Source organism: Pyrus communis, chromosome 9 (genome assembly GCF_041283825.1).
Source record: "Pyrus communis isolate YQ-2024b chromosome 9, ASM4128382v1, whole genome shotgun sequence".
Taxonomy (NCBI): domain Eukaryota; kingdom Viridiplantae; phylum Streptophyta; class Magnoliopsida; order Rosales; family Rosaceae; genus Pyrus; species Pyrus communis.
The window spans coordinates 8,481,095-8,496,230 of record NC_142573.1 but is presented as its reverse complement, the minus strand read 5'-3'; the positions used below and the strand labels follow the sequence as shown (position 1 = coordinate 8,496,230).

Here is a 15,136-nt window from a genome sequence, read left to right as displayed (position 1 = left end):
TAACTTTTTTTTTTTCCTATCAATAAATTTACCTCGTCCCCGCTGAGGTTTTCCGAAAAAAAAAAAAAAAAAGTACAATCAATTACTCAGAAACCATGCTTGTTCAACTAGGAATGCATAATTGTTATCAAACAATGTGCTTTGTCCTTTTGCTCTAAGAGCAAGTCTTTCCATTTTAGGAGGATAAGGGCAAGACACTTGAATTGTCCTTACTATTTACTTTGAACAGTAGTTGTCTTTGTGCAACTCCATCCATATGGGAAATGCAAGGGCAATTACTATTCAGAAAAACATTTCTTTTATTTTAAAAAACATAAATGTGAGTTTTGTAATTTTTTTAATAAAACGATTGTCTCATTCCAACAAATGATTTCTATAATACAAGGCAAAAGCATAGCATTACAACATGTATTATTAAGTAAACCTAGCGAATAAAATTTGTGTGGTTCGGTCCGTCTTCCCTTGAAGTGTACGAACTTCGTCATCTTTCGTAGAAAACCTTCTTCTCATGATGTGATTTCTTATCCAAAAACATTATGAATTAGAAGACATATATTTGAGGCCTCAGGACATGATATCCTGATCCTTCTCCTCTTATCTTTCTTGCCTATTTAACTCCTTTTTTCTCGCATTTGCTTTATCTCTAGCCTTGTCTTGCACATAAGATAATCTTTCTTGATCCATATTTCGTAAATGTTGGTGAGCCAATTCGTCAACTAATTTTGAATAATCTTATTTGAAGAACTCCCTTTAAATACGAAATTTCTATCACAAATCAAACAAGAACAGGCATAAAATATATTTCGTATTACGTGTCTACACTCGCTCTTAGTTTTTTGGGTAAAGTACAAAAAATTACCTCAACTATTAGTGTCACGACACTTTCATACCTTATCTTTTAAAATTGACAATGTCATACCTCATCTTTAGAATTTGTGCCAATGTTATACCTTCCGTTAGCTTGGTCATTTATTTCTCAGTTAAATGCTGACGTGGCTTGATCCGGGACCCATTTTTTATTAAAAAAATTAATAAAATATTATTAAAAACTAAAAAAATCATTTAATATTTTTTAAATATTAAAATAATAAAGAAACGCAAATAAAAAAAAATAAAAAAAAACCTCAGGTCCATTTGTCCCTCCCCACTGTCTCTCTTCCCCATCTTCTTGCAACCCAGAAAGAAGAAGAAGAAGAAGAAGAAGAAGAGAGAGAGAAAAAAAAAGCCCAAACCAAACCCAGTTCGTCCCCCCTCCCCCCACCATAAACCCAACCCCCTGCAACCCAGAAAGAAGGAGGAGGAAGAGGAAGAAGAAGAATGAAAAAAAAAAAAAAAAAAGCCCAACCCAACCCGAAGGAGGAGGAAGAAGAAGAAGAAGGAGGGGAAAAAAAAAAAAAGAAAGGGAAACCCAATTCCTTCCCCCCACCCACAAAAACCCCACCCCACCCCACCTGCAAAAGAATAACAAAAACAAGAAGAAGAAAAAGAGAGAGAAGGATAAAAATAAAAAATAAAAAATAAAAAAAAAAGAAAAACAACCCAGTTCGTCTGTCCCCCCCCTCCCCCGCTATTTTCTCCGTGCCCAGATTCTCAACCTTCGGAATTGGCTTGGCGAAGGTTTCCCGTTTCCACCTCAACGGGATCTGGGTTTTTTTCTGGTTTTTTTTTTTTTTTTTTGGGTTGCATGTAGTGGGTGTGAGGTTGGGTGCAGAGGGTGGGTGCGAAGGTGGGAGGTTGGGTGCGGGGAGAAGAGGGGGTGGGGAGTGGGGAAGACAAATTGGTTTTTTTTTTTTTTTCCCTTCTATTTTTTGGGTTGTAGTTGCAGGAAGGGGGAAAAAGATGAAGATGGGGAGAAGAGAGAGAAGGGGGGGAAGGGGACGAACTGATGTTGTTTTTTTTTTTTTTTTTTTATAACTTTTGTTTAATAATTAAAAAATATTAAATGATTTTTTTTAGTTTTTAATAATTTTTTAATAAAAAATGGGTCCCGGATCAAGCCACATCAACATTTAACTGAGAAATCCACGCCTAGCTAATGGAAGGTATAACATTGACACAAATTCTAAAGATGAGGTATGACATTGTCAAATTTAAAAGATGAGGTATGAAAGTGTCATGACACCAATAGTTGAGGTAGTTTTTTGTCCTTTACCATAGTTTTTTCTTAGCAGCCTTCTTACCAATAAGCCTCGAGGTTTCTTAAGTTTGTGTGATTGATTCAATTGTTGTGTCCAATGGCGACTCTTTAGTAGTTGGTTTGGGCAAGGGAGTCTCATTCAACACAATTTGTGGACCACTTGGTAGAACTTTGTACTTCAAAGTATGTTTCAAAGAATGTTTTACAATGTTCCAACATTCGTGCCTTGTGAATGATTTCTCGTGCTTAAGATTGAACCACATTTGTGCTTGTAGTTGCTAAAAAAAGAATTGTGAAACAACGTAATAAATTACATAATCAAATGGTTACTTTTAATTACCTAAATTACATTTTAACATTTGTTAATAATAAAATGTTAGTACCTCATTGGCTAGATTATCGTCACTTCAATAAATTCATTGCGATTTTGCGAGGGCTTCTTGCCAACCTTTCAAATCTTTATGTAGATATTTGTACCTAGTCGAGATAGATTGCTCAATCCAGGATGTGTTTTGAATATGCTCGACATGAACCTTCTTTCACATGTATTGCACCGTCATTTCATTTTTCTTGATCAGGTCATGAATTACAAGCACCCAAGCCTGAAGCAAAGCAATGTCTTCCCCAATTGACCAGTTTGCCTTCTCAATCATTGTTTGTGGTAGTAAATGATTTGGGAAGTAGAAAACAAATATAAGAGATTGTAGTAAAAATAATTATTGAGTTGTGGTGTGAGGAATAAAGAAGATGGTTGGGTGTTTCTCGAAATTTCATTTATTTATTTTTATTATTGGATTAATCTTGGTCGTCGATTTCCAAATTTTTTAAAATTAAATGCACTAGATTATGCCACTTGACAGTGTAGAAGATTTTTCAAGCCCGGCAATTCTTGGCCGAGCAGTACGTTGGGCTCTACTGAAGCCCACAAATTGCCTACTAAATTGTGGGCCTATGGACGAACCTTTTTTGGGCAAGGATTTAACCCATTTACCTTGGCACCTCATCACCAGTGGACATGCTCCAAGTTTCTCTGATTCATATTTTAACTCAGTTGTGATCACGCTGAGATACGGCGGAAGGGTAGCCTGGCAACAGTTAATACCAACACATTCATACTAGTTTACATTTCTCTCACAAGCTGACATACACCCACCAACTGTAGAAAAATATATTTGATTGGAATAATACTTTTATCGATACGGAAATACAATATATACAATGACATTTCTTGTGCAACAAGAATTCCTCCTACAGGTTAGGAGTACAACTACAGTCATAATTTAATTCTAACTAATTTACCATATTTATCTAACACCAACAACTCGTTCATCTGACTTTACCAACGCAAAGAAGCCGCAACTCACTGCAGTGAATCTATTGTACCTCTGTGAAATAAAGCAATGGGCTTCCCGTCAATTTTTCGCAACTGGACGAATGTCATTTCTTTCTTGGAGAAAGCAATGGGTTTGTTAACCCTCAGCGCACCTTCAACGGGAATATTCAACAACTCTAGCTTGCCATGCTCCAGGAAAGGCTTGTGAGGGCTTGCAGAGTTGTTGCAGTCAATTCAAACCATTTGTCTAAGTGACAATTGTTGCTAGGTCCTATCCCAAAAGGGTATGGGATCCTCACATCTCCACACTGCGTTCTGCAATTCGGCTTTGCTATTGATGCCAATTCTGCTACTGCTGCAGGTGTACTAGTACTTCACGCCGCATAATGACTATACGAAGGAGAAATTGCATATTGCCCTCAGTAATTGATCATCTCCTAAGTTCTTCCTCTATCTAAGCTAAGTTGCTATCATGAAGTATTTATATTGAGCTTTTTTTCTTCTTCTTTTTTCCCGAGAAGTCTGTCTGGTAACCTATTGTTGGGTTGGTTACATTGTTCGTTAGCTTCTTGTTTTTATGGTCACCCAGTTGTTTTCCTTGTGTTTGTTTTCCAGCTTCTTGCTGTTCTTAAGTACATGGCAGGCAAGTTCAAATCTATGGATATCTGAAAACCCCTTCTTCTAAGCCCAATCTACGTAGAGAAGAAAATACGATTGACTAGAAAGGGGTTTTCAAAAAGCTCTTCCCCAACCATTTGCACATGAGTTAACTCAAATCGGCCGAACCTTAATTAGCTGCATAACAACCACCAAGAGAAAACATCACAAGGACAAGGACATTTAGAAAAAACATCAGCGTCCATTAAAACAAAAGGAAGATTAAATAAGGAACAGGATTAAACAGAGAAAACCATGCATTGAAAATGCCAATTAAATTAACGCATGCATCTGTCTAAAATTGTTAACTGCTACATTATAGACAAGTTATATATACTTTTACATTGAGGTTAAGTTCACTTTAATAAGTGCGATTGTCGATTGCCTATTAGTAACGGTGAAGTTGAAGTATCAACAATATTAATAATTATACATTAAAAAATGTAATTAATCACAATATAGAAAGTTTCATGGTTATACATAATTATAACATAAATAGCACTTAGGAAAAAAAAACATTATTTAATCTTACTAGTGACAAGTCAGGTATCTTGCATTACTGAAAATGGTCCCAGGATATTGATTTTGTTGATAGCGCTCGTAACAAGAAAATATGGATTAGGTGACAACATTTTATGTGACATTCATAAATTCATCACATTTTAGTATAGTAAGTGAGGAATTTTAGGAAAGTATCACATACAGACTTGTGCGGGATACGAAATCTTCTTGGAATCTTGTTCATCACATAAAAATCATGTAGTGGCTTACGCTTGCAGGGTTCTGTAAGTAGTGAAAGATGCGAGAACACAGGAAACAAAGGCAAGGCGCACTAATGTAGAACTTGAAGGTTCTTACTGTAAAACTAATTGACAATATGAAAAGTAGTCAAATTACCACATGCAAGGTCACTTCCTTTCCCAATGTGGGATTGATACTCCAATACGCCTCCTCACATGTGGCGAATGTTCAAACCTAGCACGTGGACATCACAAATGTTAGTGTAGGAGAATCCAATTAAGATTCTCATGGGCTAGATTTTGTAAATCCATGTGGGCTTAGGGTTAATTACTTGTACTTCAAATAAATTGACTTGTATATATTTGTGTCTTTGCACAACTAACACAATTATAATGCTATATGGTATAATTCTATAACAAATTAGGTGACGTGGAGTGCATAAGACCGTTCGGCTTCACACGCACAAATCGGGTGACGTGGAGTATGCATGAAGATTGACCTTCACATGTGGGACAAACTACTCTGGTACCATGTAGAAGTTGAGATTCCACCATAAAACTAATTAACAATATGAGGAGTTGCCCAATTACTTATAAACACATGTAAAGTCTCTTCCTTCTATAATGTGGAATTGATACACTCAACAGGTGATACACATTTCCTTTTGGATTATGAAGAAATATATGAAGTATAATATACCGATGATGATTCACATTCAAATTGAAACTTGCATGTTATGTTACAATTATGCTGATCGTCACCTTCGGGTGTATTCTCTAACCAGTGGAAGACTCTCATGAACGGTTGACGGCATGAATCTAGTTAAACAAGGCAGACTTTCTCACTCCATTGATGGGACAAATCTAGACTGAGATTCTGTCTCAAAGAAGGCAACCCTTAGTAGCTCTGTGGCAGAGGAATACGGAAACGAATTTTTTTTTTTTTCTAAGTTCAATGGAGAAAGATTTGGCAAGATTAGATCTTCAGTAATGGTCACGTGCTAGGCACCTACCCTCCCTCGCTGGGGTCGGTGAGGATCATTACACCCAGAAACCCCCCACCCGTCCCTACTCCACTATTTTTATTAAGAAATATATAGGAAAGTAAAAGAAAAAATACAAGCGGGGGGACTAAACCAAAACCCGCCGTTAGCAAATGATTAACGAAACCGATAATATGGGCGAAATGAGATGTCACAAGCATGGCCTAAGGCAACAAAATCTGGACCGTAGACCACCAATGATACGCATAACTATCTGCAGTGGCAGAGTTAGGATTTTAGGTGAGGAGGGGCCTCACATAAATGTTAAAAATAAATAAATAAATAGATAGTATTTACAAGGGAGTACAATACATAGTTTTTTTTTTTTTTTCGCCTCTAAATGTTTTTTTCTATGTTGAAGTTAACCTTCCAATATCAAGTCAAATATAGAGTAGATTGAGAATTTTCAAACAAAAAAATGAGAAAAATGGATTGAGAATTTGGAGAACAAGATATAAGATATAAGAAATTTTAAAAATTTAGTAAAATGTTAAAGAGATAGAGATATTTACAAACCTTAATATTGTTGTGAGCCAGAAATTGGAAGGATAAAATATATGAAACTTCAAGAAGCGGAAGAGGAAAAACTCAAAGTTTATTATTCTTCAGTTAGCAATGTAAAAGAATATTTTTTGATAAAACTAAATAGACTTTAGGTTTTGATTTTAAGAGTTATTGATTTGTTTATAAAACAAGGTGTTAAATTTAGTTCTAGGATGGGTGTTGTTGGGATTGAAAATAAAAATAGACCTCTTATTATCTATTCTAAAGTTGAGGAGCAATTGGTTGTAGCTTAGCTACAGTCAAACTATTGCCCTTTGATTTTGCTTTATTTACATAATGCTACCATCAAATATGTGTTGGGCTGGGGTTTGGGCTCCCCCTTTCTGTTCACGAGCTTTGTGTTGCTTTTAACTAAGAAGCCCAGCCCTCAGTTAGGCCCTCAATGATTTAATTACAGTTTTGCCCATCAAAGATTACAATTCGATGATGGGGATGGTGTATTAGGAAGGGTTATTTTGTTCTCTTGGTTTTGAGCGAATTAGGGGGTAGCTGGGTAGGTTTTCATTTGTTGTCGTTCAATGAGGGTTTCGGGGATGGAGGCTCTAAGATAGATAGAGAGAGAGAGAGAGAGAGAGAGAGAGAGAGAGTGTGTGTGTGTGTGTAACACCCCAACCTGAAATTTTTATTTCGGAACTAATTTCGGTGATAGGCCAAAATTAAACTCTTGTTTAACTAACTACCGTTAATCACAATTCTTTATTTAAATTTCTTAGTCACTCACAAAATCTATAACCAAAATTTACTTACCAAAACACATAACCAAATATACATTCAAAACACATAACCAAAATCTCTTCTTCAATCAAATTCCCAACAAAAGATTAACCTCAATTATTTAAGGCTGCATCTAACCCCTGTTAGAATGCCTACGTACCCTTGATCGGAAAGAGAGAGAGAGAGAGAGAGAGAGAGAGAGAGATGGAAAGAGAGCGAGGGGGAGGGGTAGGGGTCTCAACACTGTTGCTACAGATGGATTTCACAAGTGGGAGAGTGGGGATGGTCAGAGAAAACCATATGCATCGTCAGGATTTCAAGGGGTAGGGGTCATGAACAGAGGCAACTGAGGGCGGTGTGTGCGAGATCTTGCACTACATGCTTGGATTTCCAAAGATAAGTTCGTTTTTTAATTGGATTCTTTAATGTTAGCTTAGATATTCGAATTTTTTAGTATGTTAGTTCAGGTTTTGGGGGATTCATCTCTCTGTTTATTCCCCTTATTTGTTTCATTTTCTCTCATTTTGGGGATTCATCTCTTTGTTCTATCTGTTTGTTCTTTGTTTTAAGGTCAGTTACTTTTTCTTTTTCTTTTTTTTGGGTTTTGGGGGGGGGGGGGGGGGGGGGCTTGCCTCTTCCAGGTCGGTGTGTGATAAATCTCCAATCCCTTCTATGCGATTTCTCCGATTTGAATCTTGGATGGTTCCTCAAGGAGAGCAGATTTGTGGGTTTTTGGTTTTTAGGGTTTCATGTTTTGGAAATTTTCTTTCTTTTTTGGGTGTAAATCTCGGGATTTTGGGGGTTTTTACAGTAGTGGGTTTTTGGAAATTCAAATTCTTGCATTCCCAAATCCATGTAAAACCCTTCAGTTTCGTTTTGTTTTACCTTTTGAGGTATGATTTTATAGAAATTAACAATTGGAATTAACTTTGGTAATCTTGATTTTGGTTTGGTTCAGCTAAGGTTTAGATGAGTCCACCTGCTATGGTGAAGATGGAAGATGCTAAATTTTGCTTGATGGAAGTAAATTTTGCTCAATTTTACTTATTTGTTATTGTGAATTTAATACATATGTAGTTGCCATGTTTGGCTTTGGGATTTTGATTTGGGGTTTGTTTGGATTTGGGGAATTACCATTGATAGATAGCATTCAAGCAAGATGCATAACTCATATGCACATTTTCTTTTCATCGTCCTCTTCTGCCATCTCTTATTTAGATTTTTCATATAATAGACAAAAGAGAAGGATTTTCCTTTTGTATTTTACTAAACTATAACAAACTGGTTAATTGTTAATAGATTCCCTCGCGACCCTTTTTGGATTTAGATTCTGAAAGTAAAGGTTTTTGGACTTAGAATACATCTTAACCATGCTTTCATCTGTACGTTTGATTAAATATAGATTTTTTCCTTTTCAAACCGTCTTTGTCAATTGTGTAGGGATTGTTTGAATTGCTTGGTTATCTTGGGGGTTTGCTTCATTTGAAAAGTTAAATCAAATTGAAAATAATAAATTATTTTTGACAAGTTGGTGCTTTCTTATGTCCCATTATATCTATTTGTTCCCTCCTAATATCTAAAAAATGTCCTTAATTATATTTATTGTATCATACAGGAAAAATGGAAAGGGAATATGAGATGGTATTGAAGAAGACATTGCAAAGCATCTGCCTACTTGATTCAAATACCACAACCTCAGTTATTGTTTTAGTGAGGTGCTTTATTTATATGAAAATCTTTATGTCTGAAATATCTTAGGCATTGTGTTAGCAGCTTGAGATGATTGTAAAACAGTACATGGAACCTTGATGTCTTTCGCTTTACTCACATATTTGTTTCATTGGAATTAAACTTGCATGTACAAATTTATGCCAAGGAAAGGTCACATGCTCTTAACCCCTTCCCCTCTTCTGTCATTAGTTGTTAAACGATCTCTTCGTATGATTTTTTATTTTAAATTTATAATTTTTGATCCGTGTCTATTCCTTCTAATCTCATCCACCATGCATCCCCTTTGTCTTTGTCCATATTCTTCTTAGTGAATCAATGATTAATTTTCATGGGCGGTGCAAAATTTTTTAATGAAAATTTTGATGGATGAAATTGGTCTATGTAAAAAAAGGGAGATTTTGGGTCTGATTTGTTGAGAACCTATATAAAAGGGAACTTGATTTGAGACAGAGAAGAGAAGATGATGCGTATGGACGTGTGCTTAATATGTTCTGTGAGTAATACTCTCTTTACATTTCATAAACACCATTCAATCAATTTGAGTAAGGGTTTTGTTCAATTCAATTTCATTAGTTTGATTCTAATTCAATGAATATATTTTCTTTCGTAGTTCATTCAATTTGTTTCATTTTCTGATTTGGATTTTGAAAGTCAGTAAAGTTTCTGTTTGTTTGCTTGCTGCAATTATTGAACTTATGCCGCTACAATATTTGTTTCCTTATGTTTTATCTTCTGCATTATGTCTATGTAGAACTACCATTTGGATCAAGTGAATGACAACTTTCATGTATATTTTTGTAGCATCAACACATGATCAGGACGTCTTCAGCTTCTATAAGGACAAGCAACATTGTAATGGATTCAAAGAAGTATTGACATGATATGGAGACATCGTTCCCCATCTTTGACTCGTAGGTACTGCGGCCTCTAGCCACCGTAAGTGTTAATCTGTACCTTTTTTGTTTCTTATTGGAAGACCTACATCTTTTGCACCAACTATTGAGATGGCCATGACAAAAACAGAAACCTCACCTTCCATTTCCCTCAAAACGATGGCCATGACAAAAACAGAACCTCACCTTCTATTTCCCTCAAAACAACTTCCATTTTGAACTGCAACCTTCCATTTTGAATTGCAACCGCTGCTTAGTTCTCTTAGAACATCTTCTAAAAACAGCAAATCTGGTGCACATTCAAAGAAAATCTTAATCCTAGAAAAGGTTGGGTTTCTTGGTGAGTTTTTTGGCCGATTTCACGTTGGTCATTTTTTTGTATGAATATTATGTCTTTAGAATAGTAAATTTTCCAAATGGGTTTTCTGTGCAAATTTTGTTTTAGTGATTTGGGGGGGGGGTGGGGTGGGGTTGTTTCCATGAGGAGATCAGCTTGCTGGTGATGAGGATATGCAACAACAAAGATGGTGTGATGATGCATCTGCATTTGATAATAAATGTGAGGAAATTGACAGGTAATTAACAATATTACCATTTAAATGTCTTCAGTTGTTCTTATTGAAAGTATTTAATTGAATTCTACTATTTATAGCAAACCATGTAAACAATGATATATAATTTTGAGAGGAGAGATTTAATGGCATTACTATGTTTTTAGTTCGATTCAATGATGCAAACTGTAAATTTCCTTTGCAGTTACTTTTATTTCAAGATATTGCACTCTTCTTTCAATCCCGCAGCATCCTGCGGGCATTCATTGCTAGTTTTAACCATTGGTGAATACAATTTAAGAGTTTTATTGTAAATTAGAAGAAGTATAATACTAAGTTAATCAATACATATATATTTAATCCTAAATTATTTAGAGAGGGTGAAAGAGTGAGGGTAGGCCTAGGCCTATGGTGGCCTGTGGCCTTATAGTGGCTCCACCCTTGACTATCTCCCTCAAATGAAGCTAAAGAATCAGCAATCTGATTTCATTCTTGATAAACGATCTCAGCACACCATTTGTTTTTTCTGCACTCTTGTTCATTTTTGTTTTTTGATTTATTTAATTCGAAAGCCAAAAATAAACAGAGGTGTATTAGAATCATATTGATCATCGCCAACAAAATGACTATGTCATCAAGGAAAATGAAAGGTGAACATAATAACATCAGTACTAATAGCAAGTCTTATTTATTTCTGAGCTTCATATTACTTATTAGTCAGTAGCATATAAAAATTATAATATACAGTATCCCAGAATATTATTTCAATGGCAAAAGGACATGAATATAGATCACCAAGACCTGAAAATATATAACTGTGGAAGTTCAAGTAAGATGAAATTGGACCACAATTGGAAAAGCATCCTCATACCGCCAAAGAGGAATGTTTCATTTTGGACAAATTAAACCACTGAATAATTTGGTCGAGCAACACAAGTTTTTTCTTAAATTTTGGATAGCCTCCAATTCGGTTGTGACCTCTCTCATTGTAGGACGATTCCTCCCATTCAAATTTAAGCATCTGCTCGCAAGATTAGCAACGACTCTGATCTCTGTTTCAGAGCCGTCCTTCATTATTCGAGCATCAACAATGTCAAGTAAACGATCTTCGTGCATCAAGGTAATGAAATATGTGGCGAGACTTATGTAGTCCTCTTCTCGTTGTGACCTTGAAATTGAACAAACTGGTTTTCTACCAGTCAAGAGCTCAGCAAGAACAACTCCAAAGCTATACACATCACTTTTCTCCGTAAATCGGTTTGATTGGAAGTATTCCGGGTCCAAGTAACCAAACGTACCATTAACAAGTGTTGTTAAATGAGTATGGTCAATGGAAATTGATCGTGACGTTCCAAAATCGGCAACTTTTGCTCTGCATTTTTCATCCAAGAGTATGTTGGAAGATTTGATGTCTCTATGGAAAATGGGAAAGGAAGCTGCACTATGTAAGTAGGAAAGGGCTCCTGCAACCTCTGTTGCAACTCGTAAGCGCATTTTCCATGGAAACTGACAATCCTCAACATTCCCTTGGATATACTGAGAAAGGGTTCCATTAGGTATGAATTCATAAACCAAAATAGGAACTTCAGTCTCTAAACAACATCCCAATAGTTTAACCACATTTCTGTGGTTAATTTGTGAAAGAAGTACAACCTCGTTGATGAATTCTGAAAGTTTGCCTTCGCCCACTACTTCGGACTTTTTTACAGCAACGATTCTTCCATTTGTCAACATTCCTTTGTAAACAGTACCTTGACCTCCATGGCCAAGAATTCGATTAATGTTAAAATTATCAGTGGACATCTCTAACTCCTTCGATTTGAACAGCTTGATCTTTTCAACCTTAAATTTTTCACCTGATGATAATTTTTGTTCCAACAACAAACCACCATTACGTTTGAAAAACATTTCCTTCCGTTTGTTTTTTCTCTTTTTCTTTATTACTTTGTATACGTACCATGAACCAACAACTATTAGCAGTATTCCGACACTCGTTACAAGGCCTGCATATAAAAGTACACATACTTGAAATTATAAATAGATAACAAAACAAAAACTATTCATATAATATTGTTGCCAGACATAGACGGTTGAGACTCACTTAGGAATGAGTTCCATCTGTTTTTAATATAGCCTCATTAAAATCGAACGAACACCTAAAAGATAGAATCGGTCTTGACGTCTATTTTTAAGATTTGTTGAGAAGTTAGAGTTTTCGCATCTAGACCAAGGTTTAGCCAAGTTAGTTAGAGCCTAAAGCAGTAAGTCATCCCTCTTTGCAGTTTGCACCCAAGTTTGAATCTCCCTCTTATAGTTAAGATTTTGACCAAAAAAAAGTTTATTCAACTGTGATGAGTATAGAAGCATACCTAGAAGTATGATTTTTTTAGGCCATTTGCTTTTGTCATCTCTTGAGTAGTAGCATGATGCACCTTCTGTACCATAATAATCGCATACAACGCCAGTTGTATTTGAGTAGCATGTATGACCCCCAAAAGTATTCTTGCATATAACACGGCCACCCAAACTCCATGCACCAATATCAGGACACGGATCAGAACCATTGCATTCATCTATATCTGAAATAAAATAACAGAATAACAAAAAATGAAATGATCGTGGTGAAAAGAATATTTGTAAAAACAAACAAAGCCTTTTATAATATATAGTACATAACTTCATTGGTCTATTCTTTTCAAATTTTTCCGTTTAATTTTGAGCAGAGAAGAAAAAAGGAACTAAAAAAAAAATCAAGAAATTGACTTGTGCATGCATGCGTATAAGAAGATTGCTTTGAAATGGAAGAGGTTCAATTACCTTGACAAGGTTGGAGAAGATAGGGATTCCCTTCAAACCCACCCGGACAAAAACATATAATTTTTGACTGCTTGTATGCGTAAGAAGTGATATCTATCATGCAAAAGGGTGTGGAATCAAACTTTCGAATTTGGGGAGATCCGTTTAGAAGGGGATCGAATTCTGGGACGAACTCCTTGTATAATTTGACCAATGAACTTGTCATGTCATCCAAGCTTATGCTCCATTCTAACACCACTGGAACGCTGTCCATATCCTTGACGTCTCTAAAATTTGATAAATTATGATAAAACCAGTCTTGCTGGACAAGGAATGCGTAATTATCAGCCGATACTCCTCCCTTTCCATTGATAGTGCTTTCTTCGGATTCAGGTTTTATATCGGCATCAATCACACTGAGATTCCCGGGAAGCGCAATCTGGCAACAGTTAATACCAATACATCCATGGTTGTCTTCAGGCCCAGCACTCGCATCACAAGCTGACATACATCCACCAATAACACGCTGGTCCGGGTGTGACTTTACAAAGGCAAACAAGCCACAACTGACTGCAGTGAATTGATTGTGTTCCTGAGAGTACAAGAAAGGGCTTCCTGTAAAATTTGGCAATTGGGGGACCATTGTTCTGTTGAAGAACCTAACAGGATGCTCAACTCGAAGCGTGCCTTCAACTGAAATATCCAGCACCTCTATCGTGGTGTTCTTCAAGAAAGGCTTGGGACCGCTGGTAGAGTTCTTGCAGTCTATTTCAAACCAATCGTACAAGTAACAATTGATGCTAGGTCCAATCCCAAAAGGGTATGGGATGCTAACATTTCCGCAATGAGATTCGCAGTCAGACTTTAATACCGGTGTAACTTTATCTGACGATGATGCTGCCACTATGCTGATGGGCCATAGCAGCGAAATTATGGTCACACGAAGAAATAAATGCATATTGCACTCATGAATGGGGTCTTCTACCTTGTTTTCTTTCCCTTAGTTTCTTATTTTTGCTAAATACGTAGTATATATGGAACTTTCTTTCTGAGAATTAAGGTTGTCTCGCAACCTCTACAATTGGACTGGTCAATCCGTTGCTTCCTGATGTGCGGGTTTGTTCTTTAGCTTCTTGTAATTGTGGTCGCTGGCTTGTTTTTTCGTGTGTTTGTTTTTTAGCTTCTTGTTCTTCTTTTGGCTCTTTCTTGTTCGATTCTCTCCTCCTTCTGAACCCCCGTTGCCGTTTTTTTGTCTTTTATATGATGGCAATGAAGAGAATGAATCAAACAGAAAGAAGAGATTTGCATGGGTTTATAAGAAATTAGGTTATAATATTGTTGATTTTATGGTAAAACCTTAATTTTATCCTCGTTTGTCATGTCCACATGTTTGACTTTAAAATCAGTCACTTGTGAGGGTATCTGTTGAGAACGAATTCCACATTGATAAAAGAAGAGACATTACATGAGTTTATAACTAAGTTGGACAACATCTCATATAGTCAACTTGTTTTATATTGTAAACTTTGTTCAAGAGGAGAAATTATAATTTGAAAACCCAATGGATTAATCATATTGGTGTACTAATTTGAAAACCCAATGAATATAACAACGAATTCGAAATCCCAATCCATTATCATCTTGGTGGTGTCGTTTCTGCAATTTTTGAGTACCTTTGGTGGCAGCGATGTTAGTAAAACGACGTCTCTTACAGATTTCTGAGTACCTTTCAGTGCGTTTTGATAAGGAAAACACTTAATTGGGTGAATTTACTGGTTTTATGCAGTTTATGAAGAATCGGTGAGAGAAGAACATGTGTTCATGATATTGGATGAATCCTAAACTCTCTTAAGAATTAGTCTTAGTTGAAATTTGTATAGGGAAAGAGGGGAAGAGATAAGGAAGGCAGCTGATATGGCCACCAGCGGCTTGAAGTCGGGTTGGAGCCGTGGAGGCAGAGGACTGGGATGGGGACTT

The 15,136-nt window shown here is 36.2% G+C and overlaps 2 pseudogenes; both read right to left on the bottom strand.

Annotated features, from left to right (window-relative positions):
- Positions 1-2,716: 2,716 nt before the first annotated feature.
- On the bottom strand, positions 2,717-5,909 carry LOC148694184 (wall-associated receptor kinase-like 8; annotated as a pseudogene).
- A 5,245-nt stretch (positions 5,910-11,154) lies between these two features.
- On the bottom strand, positions 11,155-14,195 carry LOC137740485 (wall-associated receptor kinase-like 6 pseudogene; annotated as a pseudogene).
- Positions 14,196-15,136: the final 941 nt, after the last annotated feature.